General features: G+C 25.7%; 1 long non-coding RNA gene across 1 annotated transcript; it reads right to left on the bottom strand.

Moving 5' to 3' along the window:
- Nucleotides 1-3,894: 3,894 nt before the first annotated feature.
- On the bottom strand, nucleotides 3,895-20,783 carry LOC136989362 (uncharacterized). The gene is made up of 4 exons (XR_010882908.1): nucleotides 20,098-20,783; nucleotides 18,141-18,232; nucleotides 17,903-18,065; nucleotides 3,895-4,012 (listed from the first exon to the last, which is right to left on the bottom strand). It is a non-coding gene; the product is annotated as an uncharacterized lncRNA (long non-coding RNA).
- Nucleotides 20,784-22,592: the final 1,809 nt, after the last annotated feature.

Raw genomic sequence — 22,592 nt, 5'->3', positions numbered from 1 at the left:
TGAAACCACGGATCGATGCAAACTAATTATCTTTATACATTATACCTTAGTTATAATATAAAAGATCATTTCCCATCAGAGTAATTTCTTACCTCCTAAATTAAAAATCCAACAAGAGCAAAAGGAGGGAGGAAATTGGTAAAAATATTATCATCTACATATCTCAAAGTAAGAGTTCAGCCATCCAACGAGTAAAGATTAACGCAAATAGGCTATTCTCGATACTTCATGAGAAACGACAAATGGAGTTAATGATAAAACAGCTGCACCTGCAGTTAGGAAGCTATTAAATATGACACAGACTCCGAGGAAAATTTATATTTAGCAAATTTAATACAAACGGCCAAATCTTAGCAATCTGTCAGATCATTTACAGTATGTAAATAATTATTCCTAGAAGAATCTAGAGTGCTATTACGAATCCAATTAAATAGTTGTTATGCAAAATTCTAACTCTCAAACTATTATGACTTAGTTAAGAGAAAGATGTTTGCAGTGTTATTTTCCATTTTAACCGGGAGAAAATGGTGTTAATGCTGATATATTGCTGATTTTACTTCGTTCCTAAATGCGTACTTGTACAAAGTTTTATCCGAGGGAAAGTCGTTTTAACCATAAAGGAGATGGGGTTATATCTAATTATACATTGAGTAATTAACTTAGTGTTAAACTAGTTCCAACAATCAAGTGATTACTCAATTTTCTTCCTGTCTGTTGAAATGGTTCGATAAATAGACTGGTCTAATGACATGTTTGTGAAATCGTCAAACAATGCTGCTGCAGTTTGTGTGCAGATGGAAACTTTATTCCCTTTGAGTTAAAACTAATCTTTGGATTCTTTCACTTTCTCAATTTACTAATATTTATTTATCGATCTTTAAAATTTTTTAAATACTTTTTTCTTCCCTAATTTTTATTAAATATTATTTAATAAAATAAATTAATAATATACATAAACATTTTATATATATACAAACAGGGACACTCAATATAAATGTCTATATACTGTATATAAGTGTATACAAAGCTTTCAATTTTTAATTTATAAAAAATATTTAATTTATCTTGTTTTAAAAAATAAAAATAAATTAATTCTCTTTGTCATTTCTTCTTATCAAAATAGACTTAAATTTGTCATTTTTTAAAAGAAGAAACAAAACATAAAAATTGATATATTTAAAAGTGAAAAAAATCATATTCTCTTCCTTTAAATTTTGCATATTTTATTAAAGTGAATTGAATTTTATATTTTTATATAAACACTTTCTAAATAAATATTTTATTTTTTAAAAAAAATTGAATTAAATTTTATTTTATTTTATTTTATTTTCTATTTAAAACGCTTCCTATTTTTATTTATTTATTTATTAGAAAAATAAAATTTAAAATTTTCGACAAAATATATAAAAAGTAAATATATATATATATAATTAACAAATAAAAATATTTATCTTTAAAATTTTTTAATATATTTTTTAAACGATAAAATAGAAAAAAAATATTTCATATTTTAATAATATATATTCTCAGTTTTAAGAAATGTTTAAATATTAACCAAATTAACCAATTTAATAAATAAATAAAAACTGATGTGCGTGTAGAAATTACTTTTTAAATAATAATAATAATAAATCACATCTTCCAACTTCTGCTATTGTAAATGAATAATACTTTCATAAGTCATAAATTAGATATTAGTCAACGGTAGTATCGACAGAATCGTATCTAAGCGTAAACAAGAGAATAAATGAAATCAATACTTAAGGAATGAAGCAGATGCTTCGTGCAAGTAAGACATCTGTTGTATTCCTACTGTTTAGGCAATTTTTCTTCAGATCTGAACAAAACCAGTCACAATTGTTGGACAATGGATTTTTCTTTTTTATCCTTTCTTATCAAGAAGCAAAGGCTGAGCGATATCTCTCTCTCTCTCGCTTACTCTCTCTCTCTCTCACTCTCGCTCTCCATCTTCCCCCTCTCTCTACTTCTGTTAAAAAATAAAATAAAAAAGGAGATAAATCTGCAGTTTTATTAAATTTCACTAAACCTCAGTATTCATTGGATTGCTACAGTATCCAATTTGTTTGAAAGAAGGATCTTGGTATAGTTTACGTTGCTATTTCCCAATGGAAATAGCATTATCCGTTGTGACTTTGTTGTCGGTTGATATATTCATTGTCTTTTTATAAACCGTAACAACTTTTTAAAAAAATTAATAAATAGATAAATCTACAGAATGAGAGATATTTGTTACATAAGACTTTAATATTGAAAATATTCTTAATTTATCTTTATTAATTATACTAATTAATGAAAATTTCAAGTATATTTAATCAAAAAATGATAAGAAATGTATGAAATTCTTGGAAAAATATCTTTAAATTTATTTCGGGATTGATGAGACTTTGGAACTTATTAGTTTGGAAGGAGATAGATGATAATTAGAATTTGCTAGAAGTAGACAATGGATAATGACAGCAAAGCATTGATTTGATTTTAATATTGAATATTGGAAGATTTTGAAATGTTTACTCCTCCCAATTATAGATCGTTGCCTTTATTTATTTAACTTTGTTCCAAATCGACGATAAATTTTTAACTTCTCTTAAATCGAGGATTTTTTATAATTTATATTTAACTTTTTTCTATCTCAAACATCATAATAATACTTTAAGATAATCCTGTAGTTTATAATTGAAATAATTATGATTTTTACGCACGATAATCATTTTCTTAAAATTCTTTCTTACTGATTCTTAAAGTAAAATTAACGACAGAATTTTTATAAAATAATAATAATAAAAGTCTTGTATCTTGTACAGTACAAGAATAGTAAAGATCAGCATCGTTCCTCCTCTTATAAACTGTTGTGGCAAATGATATAAGTTAAATTCTGGCAGAGAATTTATACTTTAAAATTTAAAAAAATATATCATAATTTATAAACATTTATTAAAATATTTATAGGTTTAAAAATATATTTTTTTGATTAATTCGAACAGAAGTTTTCGGAGAAGAAGTAAAGAAGAAAAAAATTTGGCAAAGAGGAATTTAAAGTCAGCTGATGTGCTATTTTGATAATTTGTTGACGTTTCGCATTGTACACAGACAATTTATGAGCTGACTGATCTCATTGGATGAAGAATTGCTTGAGTTGCACTTTTTGAATTCGGCTTTCAACTTCAGACAATGTATACAGTACGATTACCTTCATGTTTGCTAACGTTGCTGTATTTCTACAAATCATAAAACGAAACTCGTGTAAATTTATTTTTATCATCTCTTTGCTTCCGGAAAACAAAAGGAAATATATATATATATATATACTTATTTTACAATCATTATTTCAGACAATACATAAAAAAATTTACATGTAAAATAAGTGTAGAACATTTTTTAATTATATTTAAAATAAAATACCTTGACGAAAATCATTAATTAAGAAGCTAAAAATGTTTATATATTATTATTATTATTATTATTATTATTATTATTATTTCTTCTCCTTTTCTAGAATTATTATTAAGTTAACAAGCTAAAAATATTATAAAAAGTTGTAATTTTATACTTTTATTTCTTATTTTTTTATTATATATTCACGATAGCATATAGTTCGTTGTTTATTTATTTTTTTCTCTTCTTCGGAATATACACATTTAATTATAAAAGATATAATAAATATTTTTTAATATGTCAGCCTCTCTTCTCGTTTTACACCTCTTTTATACGGTGTTTTTTTTTTTTTTTTTTTTCTTTTACGCTCTTGGTCACCTGCTCCTCCTCCTCCTCCCACTCCTCCTCCTCTTTTCCCTTCTCAATTCTTGTACACCTTTCATTTCTTCTACTTTCCTTTTCAGTTCAGGTACATCATTCAACATTCTTCCTCCTCAATTCTTGTACATATTTCATTTTCTTTTTCTCTTCACGTACACCTTCCCTCCTTTTTTTCATACTTTTCTTTTCAATTCTTGTGTATTTTTGCCTCTTGTACAAAATCTATTTCGTTTCTATTCTAAAAATCATCCATACTTTAAATCTCTTGTCGAGAATTATAAAAAAAATATTAGAAATGAATAAGGAATATTTTTCATTTATTTTACTTAATTAATATATACTTTTTAATCTTTATATATATATACATATATTAAATTCTTTAGAATTCAGTCGCAATTTATTATTCGTTCTCCCATTTTTAAAATTTTTTTTTTTTGTTTATTTTCGCTTCTAACATTAAAAACTTAAGAAGATTGTAATTTAAATTTTCTATTTTTATTTTTTAAAAACATTTTAAATGATATTTTTAAACTTAAATATGAAAAATACTGCATTAAAATTTGGAAAATAATCTGTAGATAATTATAATTTAGAGAGAATTATATTTTCACGAATTTAATTGGCATCGAAGTCAAATATTGATCATTGAATAGAAGGAAGAAAAAATATCGATCATCGAGTGAAAAATGATCAATGAAAAATCTATTGGATTTATATCGATCCTAAGATTAAAAGATGTCTTATTTTAATTGTCAAATTATCTAATTTTGTGTTCAAGCTTAAAATTTGGCTTTTTTTTTTTCCAACGTTTTCATTCTGCCAGATCTCACTAACGAAGTTACAGTGTCCTAGACAGATGAACGAATTGATCTTTTAACATAATGGACATCACAGAAACTAAAATCAATTTAAACGATCATAGTACATTATATAATAATAAAATTATTGGTAAATATTTTTAAAAATCAGCAAATTTTTTTAAATCGATTATTCTTTCATTTTTATTATTTACATTATTCATTTATTTTTTTTTCTTTAAGACTTTTAAGAAATATTTTTCTAAATTTAAATTATTAATCAGTTTATTTATCTAGGGCTTAAATTTCAAAGATATTTATCTAGAATTTTTATTAAAAAGCTTAAATTTAACAGAAAAAAACATCAGTAAATAAGGAATTAATGTTTATTTTTGCTTTATACTATTATATAGTAAATTCAATGTGTGTTTTTATGTGTGCTTAACTCTACACGACATTCTGTATCCAAAATCCTATTGTTATACATGTTAAATCATAAATAAATACACTAACTTAAACTTACATGGAAAACAAACTTAAAAGGAAAAGTAATTCAAACTAAGATTAGGAATTTAAAATATATTTTCTGCGTGTTTTTATCTAATAGTTTTAACTAAAAATAAATTTTGAAGTTAAATAGTAAGCTTAAACGTCCGTATTTTTTAAATTTTTGACCAATAATAAACCTTAAAACAATTATATTCTAACCAATCCTTACTAAGTTTGTATTCAGTTAACGTCTAACGTAGAATCTTTGTTTACATAATTTAATTTAAAAAAAGAAAATTAAATTCTAAAATAATATATTTATAGAATTTATCAATTGAAAATTAAACGTAACTAAATTTTAAAAAATAAAGTTATTTTTATGTTTAAAATGAAGAAAAAGTTTGTTACAAGTTTAAATTACGAAGACCTTTTAATGCTTTTAATTATAATTCTGTTCACTAATAAGCCAATTTATTGCCGAATAGAATATCCAATCTAAATGTAAAACTTCATTTAATTGCAATAATTTAAAATTATCGATTTAAATTATAATAACAGTTGTGTTATTCATATATTTATTTTTATTCCAAGCTTTACCAGTTAGAGAGAGAGAGAGAGAGGAGGAAGAGAGAGAGAGAGAGAAAGAGAAGTTCCGGATATCCTGTAATTTATAATACATTTATTTATATGTGAAGAGAGAATTATTAACCATTTACACGTTAAAATGATTCGTACTAAACATTGTAATTAGTAAAAATTTTTCAACAAATATTTTCTTTAATTGCCTATTAATTAAAACAAATAATAATATTGAGATTTTGTTTAAAATAATGAATTATTTCAGATAATAGATAAACAAACAAATATTTATTTCGGTAATTGCGTAAGAATATAAAGTAGTTAATCTTGCTTAAAATTAAATCTATGAAAATGAATTTTTAAGAAGTTTTAAAGTTATCCTTAAGAGACATACAACAACAAGGAGTTAATTGAATTAATTTAATTGCTGATAATGATTGAAACATTCAATTTTTCCCATGAAACAAATTAATTTCAAAATTCATTACATCAAAAATATTTTGTCGAACAAAATAGAAGATGTCAAAGTTGAATATTATTAACAACAGTTAAAATATATTAATTATTCTTAGTTTAGTTAATCACTTATTTGTCTCTTAAGACAAACATGAGAATATAATTAGTAAAATGAATAATCTACCATTTATAATGACACAAATAATTATATTAATGGCTACACTACAATAAATTAATATATGTTCAACCATTAAAATTATAATCAGTGAATTTTGGCATATCTTTGTATAATTTTGATATATTTTAAAACAGCAACTTCTTTAGAAAAATATATTTTAAGAAATTTGTTTTCTACTTTTAATTTTATTTTCTTTATCCTTTCAAGAAGAGAACAGAAGTAAAAATGAATAAGAAAATGCATAAAGTTGATAAAGAGTTGTCAAAATCAGATTCAAAAAACAAAATATTTTAAAAAAAATTCTGTTGTATTATAATTTATAAAAATAAATTTTGATAGAATAAAAAATAATTTAATAAAATTTTCAAGAACAATTAAATAGAAAGTGCATATAATTAATTTATAAAATAAACATATTCTTCTATTCATTTTATAAATTATTTAAAATCAGTTTCAAGAAGACTTAAATTATGCTTTTTAAGCAAGTAAATCGGATATAAACTTATACTTTAAAAGAAAATAATAATAATTATTATTATTTTTAAATTAATTAATTTAAAAATTTATTTTAAAATATATTATAAAATTTACTTTAAATGAATTAATACAATTTATAATAAAAATTAAAACATTAAAAATATTTAATAAATTAATTTAAATTTATAAAATTGATAACACGTATAAGAGAAAAGTTATCATTTATTTATTAAATCATTTTAAATAGATGATAATAGTAAATAAATATAATTTTTTTAAAAACTTTATACTAAAATAAGTAAAACAAAGACAATTTTTAAATTGAGTAATTAAAATTTAAACTGATAAACAGAACAAAATCATATTTAGGAAATGAAATATTAATCATTTTCTGCAGTAAGATTTTTAAGCAATAAACAAATTTTTAAAAATAAAAAAATATATATATCTTATAAAGCTTTTAGCATGATTATTTCTTTTTTTTCTTCCCCTTTTCCCATTCTTCTGTATGGATAACATATTTTAAATAGAAACCAGCCATACATTCAATTTAGACAAATGGAAAAAATTGATAAAAAAAAAAGAAAAGGAAAAGAAAGAAATTCCAGATACCAATTCAACCATCAAAATTGATAAGAAGACTATTTAAAAGAAAGTACTTGATTAAATTAAGCATTAAACTCATCTAAAAGCTTAAAACGAAGATTTCAGCAAAGAGGACATAACTACGTCTGATGGTGCACACACTGTCGTTAATTACTGGGGATTTGTGACTAATCGCGTTATGTTTGCCAGCTTGACAGACCAGGAGTTTGGGACAATAGTATAGTCACCATTAATCTGTCAATTTTCTCAGTAGTTGTGAGCATTAGAGCGACCAGTGAACTTGCATTGCCAAGTGGACAGAATATAATCGCCTACCTATCTCATTACTGTATTAGAACGTAGAGTTATATACGTAAACAGGCATAGACGTATGCTTAATTTCACCAATGAATTCTTGTTATAACTTTATATGTAATTTAATGGCTCTAATGAATCTGTGCATAAAATTATTTATCTAATAGATACATAATTAAATTCATCAAATATTAGAATATTATAATTTAAAAATGTAAAGATAAATCTATATTTCTGTAATTTAAAGACTTGTTATGCATTTTTTTACATTTAATTTAATGTAAATGTATAAAATTGTATTAAAATATCGCGTACAAAATTTTTTTTGAGAAAAAAGATTAAATATTTTTATTTTACTTCAGAAAAGTTTTTTTTTTTATAAATGAAACATCTCGTAACCTAGATAATAAAAATTTCATTGGAAATAATTCGTAAAAATTTACAGCGTAAATGATAAATTAAAAATTTCAAGCGTGCCATTTAAAATCTCAATACTAATTATCATTCATAATATGTAACGTACTTTACGTAGTAATTTTGCAGAACGAAAGCATTTCGAGTTAGAAAATACTTAAACTGGATGTTTAGCCTACAGCGTATCATTCTCAAGAGAACAACTCCCACTCTAGCTATATGTAAGGAGCAACGGTGCGGAATAAACAACTAGAACCACCAACTGGCAACGGGCTGTCGGTTCCTTGCACAGCATAAACCTCGTTATGGAGTAAAATAGAGAGAGAGACGACTGACGAGAATGAGTCTTGAGTACGAAAGGTACCAAGGGGAATTAGTGGGCCTCACTCACTCTATGCCGGAGGTTTGGGAAGTCTGGATAACGAGGTACGAGTTGGTTCACGTCGGCATCTTCGTTTGATGTTTACCCCTGGGCATAACACGATTGAGATGCTTGTAGCGATAGATCTTGTGTGCTTTCTCTCCTCAATATCGGCCATTCGCAAACCTCACCGCTTGCTCCTTTCTTATTAATGATTCGAAACTGAATAATATTCGTTAAATGTTATTCATTAAACATTGTTGTCATACAGTAATTATATTTTCTTAAATTTATTGATTATTCGGTTTGTGCTGTTACAATAATGATGCAGCTGAGTCAACTGATGGATTGTGTCCCACAGGGATAGCTTTCGATAGAAGTTTGTAGTGACAATAACTCCGTGTGCTGCTGTTGTAATAAGTTATGGATGAGATAAGGATTAAATGTTGTTAGAATGATAGTTTCTTTCAATTTATAAATGAAAATTATTATTATTTATATTATGTTTATGTTTTAAATCTAAAATAAAAAATAAGCCATTGTTATTTTATTTATTAAGAATTTAATGCTTTATTGAATATATTTTAATTGATTTCTAATCAAAAGTTTATTTATGGTCAAGATGACAATTTTTTAACTCTTTTCCCCTGTAAATGTCTCTTCTCTGCAAGTATATGTGCTTTAAGGAGAAGCAAACACGCAAAATTTTTTAATTAAATTTATAAACAAAATTAAATTAATAATAAGTTTATTTAATTCAAGAATTATTTATATATTTATTAAATATTAATTTGCCGTTCATTTGTGTTTTACTAATTTTAAAAATTGCATATTATGTATACTTTAATTAATTAGCTATGCTTACTGTAAAACATTTTAGAATAATGCTAATAAAATATTTATTCAAAGTTTTGTAAATATTTTTTTAATTTAATAAATGAATTCTATCTATAAATAATTTTTAAACATTATTTATTGTAATATTACAAATTTTAACAATACAACAATTGAACTAAAAAGAAAGGCGATCACAAGCACAGATGAATTCAACGTCTGTTCCACATATGTCCAGTCTGAAAGGTGGTGACCTTTCTCTCCTCTATCCCCTGACTAAGCTCTTCCTTCCCCTTCGTGACCCCTCAGTTCTCCGAATTCTCGACAATCGCAGATGTGGAGTTAGTGGGGAGAGGTGCTAATGAGTAGCAGATTTTAAACTGTTTACACCTCCCTTCTTAGCCTTGTCATCACCCCTGTGATGATACAACTTTATATTGGTGAGGTGAGCTATCTTTCTATTTTCCGTTCTATATATTACATTTTTAGGCATGTTGTCGTAGTATATTACTTTATCGACACGCTAAGGTCCTTTAATGTTTGGACGTTTCCCCTCATACCACTCTGAACTAAAATCCAGGATCCAACTTTAATGTTTACCAAAGGTCCTGCATGCTTCCTATCATAATATTTTTTGATGGATTCTCGATATTTCCTTCGTTGTTCTTCGGTACGCTCCTTTTCATACGATGTAAATCTATAATACGAATTCGCTGTCAGCCTCTAGTTTAACAACTGTACGTTGCCATTTGAATAATGGGAGAGCAACCTAAATAAGAGTTGTAGCTACGATTTTCGTGGCAAACTACAGCATCCAAGCAACTTTTCCACCTGCCTTTGAAATCCAGATAGCAATTAAGGAATTTCTTGAGATCCCGTATCTTTCTCTCACACACTCCGTTCCCGGCAGCATGATAAGGTGATGCGGTTTTTAATGTGATATTCCTGTCTCTGGCCCATTGCTTGAAACTGTCCGATTTAAAGGTAGATCCGCAATCGCTGATGATAGTAGTTACATTATTGAATAATGGTAAACTATCCAAATAACGGATGACACTACGCACATCTTCCTTTATAGCTTTAGCATTAGTTATCCGTGTAGCTTCGTCTATCACTAGAAATGATTTAGTCATTCTTACCCCTTCACTGCGTTTCTGAAGCTCCGCAAAATCAATGTGTACCGTATCGAAGGGTATTTTTGATTGTGGGGGCAAATAGAGTTGGTCTTGACGGGGTCGGTATTTAAACTTGACGGATTGACATATCGGACAGATCTGCACGTAACATTGGATACTTTGTCTCATGCTAGGCCACCAGAACCGTGCCCATAAGTTGTAATAAGTCCTCCAAAACCCATCATGACCCCTACTGTCCGGATCATCATGATACCGCTTCATAATGCTGTTTTGAATATTTTTCGGGACAATCAACCGGCCATTCTTGGTCTTTTGCCACTTGTGTTTGTCGACTTAGTGGATTGGCATAGATTTCACGCGGGGACACAATCTGGAGATGGCATCTGCGTCTGTTAATTCTTTTCCATGTGATGGTTAATTTTCATATCATAGGTTTGTAGAAAGACTTGCCACCGACCTAACCTTTCTTTCGGTTCTTTTAATCCCATTAAAAAGGTAAGCGCTTGGTGATCGGTATGCACGGTTAATTCCCTTCCCTCCAAGAAACTTTGAAAATATTTAATCGCCTTGATCACGGCTAAGCACTCCTTTTTAGTTGTGCTGTAGTTAACCTCTGCTGATGTAAAAGTATATGATTGGTATCCTATAACTCGTAGTTGCCTTCCTCGAATCTCATCGGTGTTCCGCTGATATATAGAGCCGCTGCCATAATGGGAAGCATCTATACAAAGCTCGAAGTTCAGCTTCCAATCAGGAGTTTGTAATATAGGATTCGGTGTAATTCGTTGAATCAATTCTTGATATACTTGCTCACATTCTTTCGTCCACTCCACGGGAACGTCTTTCTGTTTAAGTCGATCTAAAGGTCGAACAATAGCGGCATAATTTGGAATAAAGGCGAGGAAGTGTCCAGCCAGTCCCGTGAAACACCTTACCGTGTGAAAATCATGAGGCCGAGGCATATTACGAACTTTTTCGATCGACTCTGTTGCCGTAGTTATGCTAAAACCGTCTATAACTCTTCCCAAGAATTTGATTTTATTTACATTAAATTCTGATTTATTTAGGTTTATAACAAAGTTTGCGTTGTATAACCTCTCTAATACTTGATAAGTGAGCTCCGCATTACTTATTTCATTGTCGGCCCTTGTGCTTATATCGTCGATATAATTCCGGACTTTTTCAATTTGCAAGACACCCCAGCACCTTATTCATAATTTTTTGAAATAATGCCAGAGAATTTTTCCAACCTTGAGGCAAACGAGTATATTGATAATGTCCAAATGGGGTGACAAATGCCGTATACTTTCTAGTCTCCTCACTAATTCTAATCTGCCAAAATCCATCTTTTAAGACCAATTTTGTAAAATATTTACATCCTCCGAATCCATTGATGATATTGTCTATTAAAGGAAAGGGATGCGGATCCAATTCAGTCACTTCGTTGATTTTCATATAGTTGTGAGCCAATCTATAATCGCTATTCCCTATGGGAAGAACAAAATAAAATAAATGAATATTTTTTAAGTTTTTAGTAAACATTTTTTAGCCCAAAAAATTAAAGTTTAATAAATATATTTAATTGGCTTTTTATTTTTATAAATAAATAATTTTTGTAATATTTTTCTTTATAATTAAAGTTATATTTAAAATATTTATTTATTATTTAATAATAAACAAACGTTATAAGCAGATACTTATCAATATGTTTTATATTAAATTCTAAAAATAAATAATTTAAATTTACATTACATTTATATAACTTTATTTTGTTTTCATATATAAAGGTATGAGGGTAATATAATTTATCATTATATATGACTATTATATTGATAAATACAATTAGAATAAATCTACTATTGTTAAAACTGTATATGGGAATATATGTTTCTTGTATATGTGATGGTTCTTTCAGTGTTTCTTGAGTCTTATATCTGTCTATATTTGTTATTTATAGTTTATTATCTGATACAACTTATATAAAACATGTAGAAATAAAGTGTAATTGAAGTACATAAAATAAAAATTATAATTAAATTAATTTTCAAGTGTCATGATGTGTGCTTGATCTAACGTCAAACTTGTCTTCCATTTCTGTAATTTTTCCTTAAATTATTATTGTTTTAATTTAATTTTTTGTTTCAATTTTTGTTATTGTCTTCTAAAATTGTAATTATTTAATATAAATTTTCTTCAAATTATTTTCGTTTTTTAAATGAAAAATATGTGATTAAGCATCTTTATACACTATAAAATTATACAATTGTATCAAATTATGTATATCTTTCACATAATTCAAGGATGTGTTGGCATTTTAACTCACAAGATCACAGTTAAATCTTAAATTTATCATTCTGTTTTATTTCAAAGATTCAAATATAATTTCGAGATGAAGCGTAAACATGATTATAAACTTTAAAAAAATCAATTTAAATATTATAACGTGTGTGAAAATTTTCAAAACTTCTGTTTATATCCAGTAACATTCTATGAAAAGCCACATAAGAGAACAACGTTGTTTTCTTTGTTAGTTTAATCTTTACCAATAATATCTTAGAGTACAAAGACATATTTTTTAATTCATCAGACTCTAAAGTACATGTTTGAATAGAATTTTTGTGTGGTATTTTTTTTTTCTTTTATCGTAACCAGTAAGATGGTATTCGAAGATTGCCACTTACAATTCGCTGACTCCAAACGAAACCAACCAAACGAATCATGTCATGAAAGCTGATTCCTTGTATAACTGATGTTGTGCACTTCAGATGCATCCAGCAAAAATACGGAGTAAGAGATATCATATCTATTCCTCAATCAAACCCTCGTATTTTTCAACATTGGACTGAATCTGTTATATCCAAAAGCGTGTATTGATTGGATGGTTGTGGCCATTCCACTACCACAGTTTGATTCGATATAAACAGGATTAAGTACAAAGTTGCTTCGTTTCATATCTACAAACGTATTAAACTCGTGATGTTCGAAACTGTGAAGTGGAAATGAGGACAATATGATTGTCATCTTTTCATTCAATCTGAAAGCCTACAACATTTTTCTCTTATAAATAACAATATATATATATATATATATATTTCCATTTTTATCTTATTTATCAGATTTGATGTGTTCATAATGCATTAGTTATATTACTACATCTTTAAGTAGATTTATTTATATATAAATTGCTTTCAAATTGTGTGATACTTTTAATATATTTATACTTTTGTGTGTATACTTTTTATACATACAATTAAGTAATAATTTAAAGTTTATTTTAATTTTTAAAATATAAACTGAATTTATTAAGTTAACTTTATTAAACTTTCGTAATAAAAAAATAACGATAATTAAAACTCTTATGTTCTTGTTTAATGCATAAAAATTACAACTTAAATTATTTTATACATTTACATATATACAAAATTAACATACATATCTAGTTAGATAATGAGATTAAACAATATGCAGATGTAATTTTAAATTAAGGCACTTATCATCTTAATTTTTCTTAGTTTATTTTTATTTTTTTAATGTATTTTTAAGCAAAATAACAACGTTAAAATAAAAAGTTTCAGGTGTTTGAAGATCAAACTCACAAACAGTTTATGTGGAAAAAGCATTATATGGTTGTATTTAGACTCAGGTGGCGATACTTCTAACGCAGATAAAACACTTCACTTGAGCTAGTGAAGTTAAGACTGCGGATAAATGTAGACCTGTCACATTCAAACACTCGAGATTTTAGTACTTAACACTTTAACATCGAATCCTATTCCGAGTTGACAAACATAATTCCATCTAGAAAGATCAGTTTTATAGTTTGGATTGATCGAAAATGCTCTTACTTTTGTCTTTGTTTTTTATGTTTCGTACAAAACTAAATTATTTTATATTACTTTGAGCAATAGAAAAGTATATAAAGACATTTGTAACACGAGATTAACTTTAAAACATCTGTAAAAACCATAATAAATCTATAATTTTAACTTTAATTAGCATTTAAATATAGTTGTAAGCTCTTCAACGTACTAATTAATAGTTTGATAAGTTTATATAATTATCGTTTTAGTTGCTTTTAGAAATTGTATAATGGCTCAATTTGCTTCTAAACCGATCAGAATAATTATTTAACTAAGTTTAATTAATTATTAAAGTCATTTAAATAATTATTTTGACATATTTTAAATAGTTTCTGGTCTGATCAATACAACTACATAATGTTTTTAAACTTGTAAACTGTCTTTAAGTTGGATAATTCTAGCTATTTACGTGCCTTTTATAAGCTGAGAATTAGTAAAACTAGTTTTATTTTCTGGCTTACGAGTTTAAATTTCTTAAAAGTACTTATATTACACACGTACTATGCAAAGAACGGACGGATGAAGCAAACATATTAGCGATTCCCGATATAACGAACAGTATGTAGCCTAAAGCTAGAAATAGCACAGTAAATCTCATGAATATTTCAACACTTGTTTAAATTTAATAAAGAATCTATAAAATATTCACTTCGATTTTATTTATTATTAAAAACTTTATTTCATTATAATACAATTTTTAAGTAAAAATCTTATTTATATAAAGTTGTAATTTTTTAACATTTTTGTTTTTTCATTTAAAGATAAAATAGAAATGGGTTTAAAATTATGTTGTAGTTATGTGAATATACTTTAGAGAAAGGAGAGTTTATTAGTCTTCATCTTGTCATTCTGTGCAAACATCATTTCTCCACTTTCCATTAAATTTAGCAAAGAGTAAATGAAAGTTTGTTTATTCTTCATATCAGAAAATTGGCATTCGAATTTTTAATGAGTTTAAAATCTATTTTTGTAAAAAGATTTATGAAATTAAATGATATTTAGAGATCTTAATGTCTTTTAATTACTTATAGATCATTATTAAATTTTTATTGTGTTAAAATAACATAAACCTCTAGCTATAAACTTAATATGTATTTTAAATAAATTATTTTTTTCTTATTTTATTTTAAAATAGTTTTAATTTAGGATGAAAAAAATTACCAATTTTTTATGTTTCTATTCTTATTTTTACTTGTTTTAAACAAACAAAAAAAAATTACAGACAAATAAGTAATAAATAAAGATTTTTCCGTTTATTAACTTAAATTTAATTATTTAATATTCATTTTAATGCCTAAATAGTCTATAAATATTCAATTTTAATGATTTAAAGCATTTAACACAATGAAAAACGTGGAGCAAATTCATGTTAAAAACTAAAAAATAAATAATAATATAAATGAAGAAACCAAAAACCAATTAATATAAAGTATATAAATGAAAAAGTCAAACAATATTTATATAATATACAGTATAAAAAAACACAGAGAGCCGCATCCCGTAATTGAAACAGTTCTACTTCTAAACACATAAGTGATATGAGAAATCTACAGGAGAGAGATGGTTAGGAGTCATTAAGAAAAAAAAGAGAAAAACAAGTTCAATTTACGAAAAATGTCAACAAAATGTGTTGAACCTTACAGGAGAAGAAAAAAAATTCAAAAATAAGTTGGTGTAAGAAGAGACACTGTAGGAGGTCTTCTTTCATAAAGTATTAACAATAGTCAATTTTTCTACAAGACTAAAACAAAAGTTTAACTTTATCTTATACTACTTAGTAAAACACAATTAAAACCTCCTACGGTTATACATCTACATATATTATGTACAAGTTTTCGAATTACTTTGTTTCTACTTAACTTTCAACTTTCATCTTTTTATTTTTCCATAAACTAGAGATATTTCTATGTTAATAAGAGAAAACTTATTAATCTGATTACTTTAAAGAGAATCGTACTTCTTTTATATATATATATATATATATATTAAACATTCAAATGAATCATTGAAAAATCTTAATGCACTTCCATAAATTGGCTTATATACATATTATTTATATTATGTTATTAATGTAGTGGTCAACAAATCTAAACCACATCCATAGAGGATTTGCTTACATCTTCAAGCAGTTCTAAACTTATTGTAAGTGTAAAGCATCCTCCTTTCTTCGTAATAAATAAATAAATAAATATAGTTACAATTTATTTATTTTTTTCATAAATTTAATGTCTATATATGTATTTTTTTAACCAAATATTTACGTAAGTTTACACAAACTCAGTAAAACTAAACGGTAAAAAAGGCAGAGATGTCAGAATCAAAATTTCAAATTCGATGAAGTTAGCGTGTTGACAAAGTTAAATTTATTCTTAAAATGATTCGTAGCACGAAACGAATGATTTTTTTAAATAAAAATTTGACTTTTTATGGTAAATTCTTTAAAAGAAAATAAAATTTTGTCTATATATTTTGATTTTTGAATTCGTAAATAAAATAAAAAATGAAATTGTGTTGCATATTCTTACTTATCTATCTATAATACTTACTTTAAAAAAATATTACGCAAATCCAGAAAAATAAAATGCTTTTATACACAAATTGCATTTTATGCTGTTTAAAATATAGAATATAGTTTAAAATAGACCTATATTTATTGCTATAACGATACATAAAGGATGGTCCTTAATCATTAAGTAGACTAAAATTCAAATACTTAAATAATAGATTAATTTATATTTTAATCCATTTCTTCAAATTTCGTGAAAGAAAAGTGTACCCAAAACAGTGATTTTTGAGCCACCCTGTACATTGAATAACACGCAAATTACTCATTATTCTTCCATTTATCAGTAGGAATCGCGCGTAAAGTAGAATTGTAGAAACAATTTTAATTAAAATTTTAATCAAAACGTATAATTTACTTACTTAAAAAATACTTTAAAAAAAGAAAATGCAACTTTTAGGGCCAACGCATTACAACTATATTTATAAAGCAGTCGAATCTTCAGTATCTCTATGCAACAAAAAGAATTTTCAGCATCATTAGGATATTAGTATATAAAAATATAGCCGAAAGTTAAGTATAAATTTACAGAAATGCTGCTACATTAATAAAGATGCTGCTGCTGCTGCTGCTTTCAGAAGGAAGAAATTTAATAAAAAAGAAAACTATCTGAAAAACTAGAGGATCTAGAAGTTACGTTAGTGAATATGATTTTTTGACATACATATTAGGAAACAATCGAACGTTACTAATGAACAAGCTCCTCTAATTATCTGCAATAAATTCTTTTTTTTCATTTTTTTCTGTCTTAGAATAATTTTTTCTGTCGACTTCTTACGAAGGCAACAGCAATTACACGTTAAACTAATGCACTGGACAGAAATTGCAATGACAGCATAGAAGCTGAGACAGTTAAAAAGCTTTGTAATCTGTAAAGTTTTCGCTTATATTGCACCTGAGGGTGCTCTAAAATGTTGCCACGATAGAGAAAGCTGTCTGCTGAAGCAGCATTGTTAAAAAACTAAAGACAAAAAAAATATACATTTTTTAAAAATATATATATATTCGTTATCTATTTTTTCTCGTTACAATATCTTTAGGTAATTAACTAATTCCAGACATTAGCAAAAATTATACAATTTACCACAGAACACAATGGGAGAAAAAACAATGTGCTCTTCTCTTATCAGCATCCACAATCGTCTTTGTAACTAGAAAGGAAGTCGGTTGGGTCTATATCACTCATTCTTCATTCCTCGTCATCAATTTTGTTTTTTATTCTTTGTTTAATAATGCTATTTCTCTAACTGATAAATAAAACAATACACTGGTTAATAAAGAAAAAAATATATATGTATCGAAATCTAAAGCAAATTTGTTACTTTAATAGTTCTTAAATCCATTAACCCATCACAAATCACTCTCTACTCACAACACTAGCACTTATAGATGATAAAATACTCCTGTAAATAACCTAAAAATAGAGAAATAATTTGACAATTTCTCTTCTGTAAGTATTAAATTTTACAGAAATATAAATAAATAAATAAATAATTTTATGAGTTTTATTAAATTTTATCATTTATTAAAATAATATATTAGTTAAATTAACAAATTTATTAACTACGCTAACACATATTTATAGTGTAGTAGAATTTCGAACTACGTTTATAAATTCGTAAAACATTATATAAGATTATACAACATTTATAATTAAAGTAGTAAATCCATTAATCTTGCTTCAAATTCTATTATAATATTAATAACAATCTCAGACTGATAAATCAATTCTTTCGGCACTTTTTACTCGATAAAACAGTTAAATTTTACTCATAAGAAAGGGTTTTTAATGTAAAAAAAAACTTTTTAAAATTACTATTTTTATAAATAAATATAGTAAATTTAAAAAAAATGATTTTAAATAGTTCTTTTATAAAATTTTATTACATTTTTTTCCATTTTTCTTTTAAGGAAAGTTAGTAAACATTGATTTATCTCTTAATTAAAAGAGTTATTTTAAGGAATGAAAATAAAAATTATTTTATTTTTGTTTAAAAAAATTTTTTTCCCAATATTTTTTAAAGTTTATAAAGTTAAAAACATTTTAAAAAATTACATATAAGAGGAAATTTTACATTTAAATATAACAGATAAAAATGAAATAAAATAAAATTTTTCTTGAATGAATAAAATCTTTAAAAAGGTAGCTTTATATTAGCATATTAAAAATAGAAGAAATTTATTTAAAAATATAAAAGAAAAATACACGAAAACAATGGAAGCTGAGAAGATCGAACATTGTTTCAATTCTATTGCTTAGGAATTTTGTATAAAATTCTCAAGAGGTAAATAAAGTCTAATCTAGCTCATTGAATTTCTAACTATCCCATCAAAAGGATAATTTATCTAGAAGATACAGCTTTTCTTTATCTTGATTATTTTATTACTGAGTTAGAATATTAAAGATAAGATAAAATAATAATATAATGTATCATTAAACAGCATTTTGGAGGGTGAACAGAAGCTGTAATGATAGAACGAAATGGCGATTTGCATAAAGATTCCACTCTTCTTCTTCTTCTTCTTCTTCTTCTCTTCCTTTTATAATTTGCAGAATAGGAAAAAAATATAATTTTTTTATTATATATTATGCTTATATTATGTACAATTTTTTGTTTACTTCTGATAAATGATCAATTCTCGCGTGTTTAATTTTTTGAATAGGAAATTCGTTTAGGTTTTTGTCTGTGAAAATTAAATTAAAAGAGGTAAAAATTCGTTTTAATTTAATTTACTGAATAAAAAAGTAATTCGTGCAAAACGTTTAGAAGAAAAAAATATTATAGAAAATATACTATAATAATAATTAAAAAGTATTATATTTATTTATATAAATTAAATATTAAAGTATTCATATCAAATAAATTACGAGTCATAAATAATTTTTTTATTATCGTATTTTAATTTTCATTAATTTTATTTTATTAAAATTATATATGAAAAATAAAATTTCAATTAAATTAAATATTTAAATATATTTTACGTACGAATTTATTAATATAAAAAGCCATAAACATTAGGAAGAAAGTAGAAGAGTGTTTAAGCAATTTAATTTCCAGCAAAAATTTCTTATATATATTTTTTTAAATTGAAAATATTTATAAATAAATTATTTTTATAATAAAATTATTTATAAAAATAATTTTAAAATATGTTAAAAAACCATAATAAGGCATAAATTGATTTAAAAATAATTAATTAAAATTTAAAAAAATAATTAATAATTAACCTTACATAAGCAAATATTAATATAATTAGATTATAATTTATTTTGCTTACAAGAAGTTATAAATAGAATATAAAAAAAGAAAATATATTAGATAAATTGGAACATAAAAATTATATTATCATCACGTGTGGTCCTACTCAAAAATTTATCATCAATTAAGCGACACATAAGAATGGTTACGATGATAATATCTTCATCATCAATTGATAAAAGCGACGAATAAACTGCATCGATATTTAATAAATATAAAAAGAAAAATCATCTCGTCTATATTAATGGAGATAAAAGAAGAGAGCAGTTGTCAATTATTCGGAATCTCGATAGCCAAAATTGAAGAGAAAGATCCAATCTATCATATCCAGCTCTCAGTTCAGTTATTTGTATTGGTCAGTATATCAAATAAGAAAAACTGTAATGAATTGGAGAAGTGCTGGTCTAGTTGGTCTTCCCGTGGGATAATGTGCACGCCCGTGTTCTAACATCTGGGAAATCATAAATTTTTCGTCTCTAGTAATCCCTCCTCTCCAGAGATCGTATCCATTTTGATATATGGCCATTTTGCGCCACATCATTTGCCAACTGGTGTACTTTAAGCCTCTCTACACTAAATTTTAATGTCATTCCTTAACTAGTTTGATTAAGTTGAAGATTTAGATAGGAGGAAGCTAACTTGTTAAACTTTAACCATTTAAACTGCATAAATTCTCCTTTCTTATTAATTTCTCTTTAATATTGCATCAATTAAACTTACAGTACATGAAAATTGCACACGAGTTTTCTTGCCAAATCATTTTTGATACGTCGGCAAAATTAATAAATATTAAGTTTATTTAGCATTTTTTTAAAAAAAAAAAGAAAAATATTATTATAACTTAATTATATTTAAAATTTTTAAAGAATTTTATTAAATATTAAATAAATAAAAAATATAGTAAAATCGAATTTGAAAAATTATGGTTTATACGTTATAGAATCTAAGTTATATTTTTCCTTGGAAGAATAGAAAACCAATGAATGTTAAAATTTTATATTTTAACAAAATTTGCATAGAGTTAATAACCATTTCGCATTCTTGGTAACATCGTTATGCAAATTACAAGCTACCACTTTACACAAATATCAGCTTATACCGGTTTCTAGACGTAACAATTCCGAATATCTTTATGAAACATACTTCACAACTTTATCTATCTGGAATTTACAACCGTTCATAATTAGTACTTTATATATATTTATAATTTAAAACCTAACACATTTACATTAAAATTAACTTATTCTATTATAAAATTGAAGATTTTTAAACAGTAAATGAATTTTCTAATTTAAAATTTTACGTACAGAAAAAAAAATCCCTCCATAATTTATCGAAGTTTATAGTTTCGTGTGGTGTTTTTTATTGTTATAAATCTGTGTATATTTATTTATTAAGAATTTATAAATTTTTTTTTATATCAATTCTTCTTTTTACTTTAACTTAAGTGATGCACGAGTATCGTGTATAAAGTGGTATACGATTGTGATGTATAGAGGTAAGCATTAGTAACACATTTACAGCGATCGGAGTAAATATTTGGTGGCATTGTCGTTCTATATAATAGAATATCTTAGTTCATCGGCAATTCTAAGAGGAACAGTGAACAGATGAGCCATTTCTTCTCTTGAAAAACTACATGTCCGCTACAACGACATTTGTGGGAATTGGAGCATACGTCGTTATGGCGCCCGACAGAAAATTGTGTCCGATCAAGACTGTAGTTACGTTGGATTTCTTCAGTGACGTCTGCGATGGGTCTGGAGGTGACAGTTTTCTCCTCGTGTGAGCTCGATAGATCTTGCCGGCAGGCCACCATTCCACGCCCAAATAAATTTGCTGACATTGCTATAAGATAGGAACTAGTGTGATGTACCGTGCATTCTCTAACGTTATATTGGATGATAAAATACTCCACTCTGATCTCGACGTTGTTAAAACTTTCACAACTCTCTCTCTAGACTTTTCATGCTTTTACACTTTTACCATACTTATGCTTAATGATAGATGTGTGAAAGATGGCAAAGATGTAATGCCATTTTTCTTGTTTTTTGTTCTAAAATATGTTTTTTTCACTTGTCAACTATACATTTTAAAATGGGTTAAGAATTTATGTAAGCCTTTCTAACAATATATAAAATGATTTGTAACGATGGATCCAGCATCCTACACTTGAGAAGTGAAAAATATTTTATCAACGAAATGGTTAAAATAACTTAAATAATAAATTCATTTAAATCTTTTGTAAAATTCCGTAGTTAAATTTTAAAAAGTCTACAAATTATTTATTAATAATGACGATAAAAAAGTAATAATTGTATAATTATATTTTTAAAAAATAGGAATTTTTCAAATTCACATTTAATAATTAAAATGTGAGTAATTGTTTCTAAATAATCTTAGGATACTTTTTTTTTATAAAAAAGAAATTAATTCTGTTAATCTAATAACAGTAACAATGATTTAGTTAATCAGAAACAAGCTTAGAAAAATAGAACATATCCCACGAGAGGA

The sequence above is a fragment of the Centruroides vittatus genome, unplaced genomic scaffold (genome assembly GCF_030686945.1).
Source record: "Centruroides vittatus isolate TY-2023 unplaced genomic scaffold, ASM3068694v2 scaffold_490, whole genome shotgun sequence".
Lineage (NCBI taxonomy): Eukaryota > Metazoa > Arthropoda > Arachnida > Scorpiones > Buthidae > Centruroides > Centruroides vittatus.
Note: the sequence above shows the minus strand (reverse complement) of the source record. Positions and strands in the feature narration are given on the sequence as shown.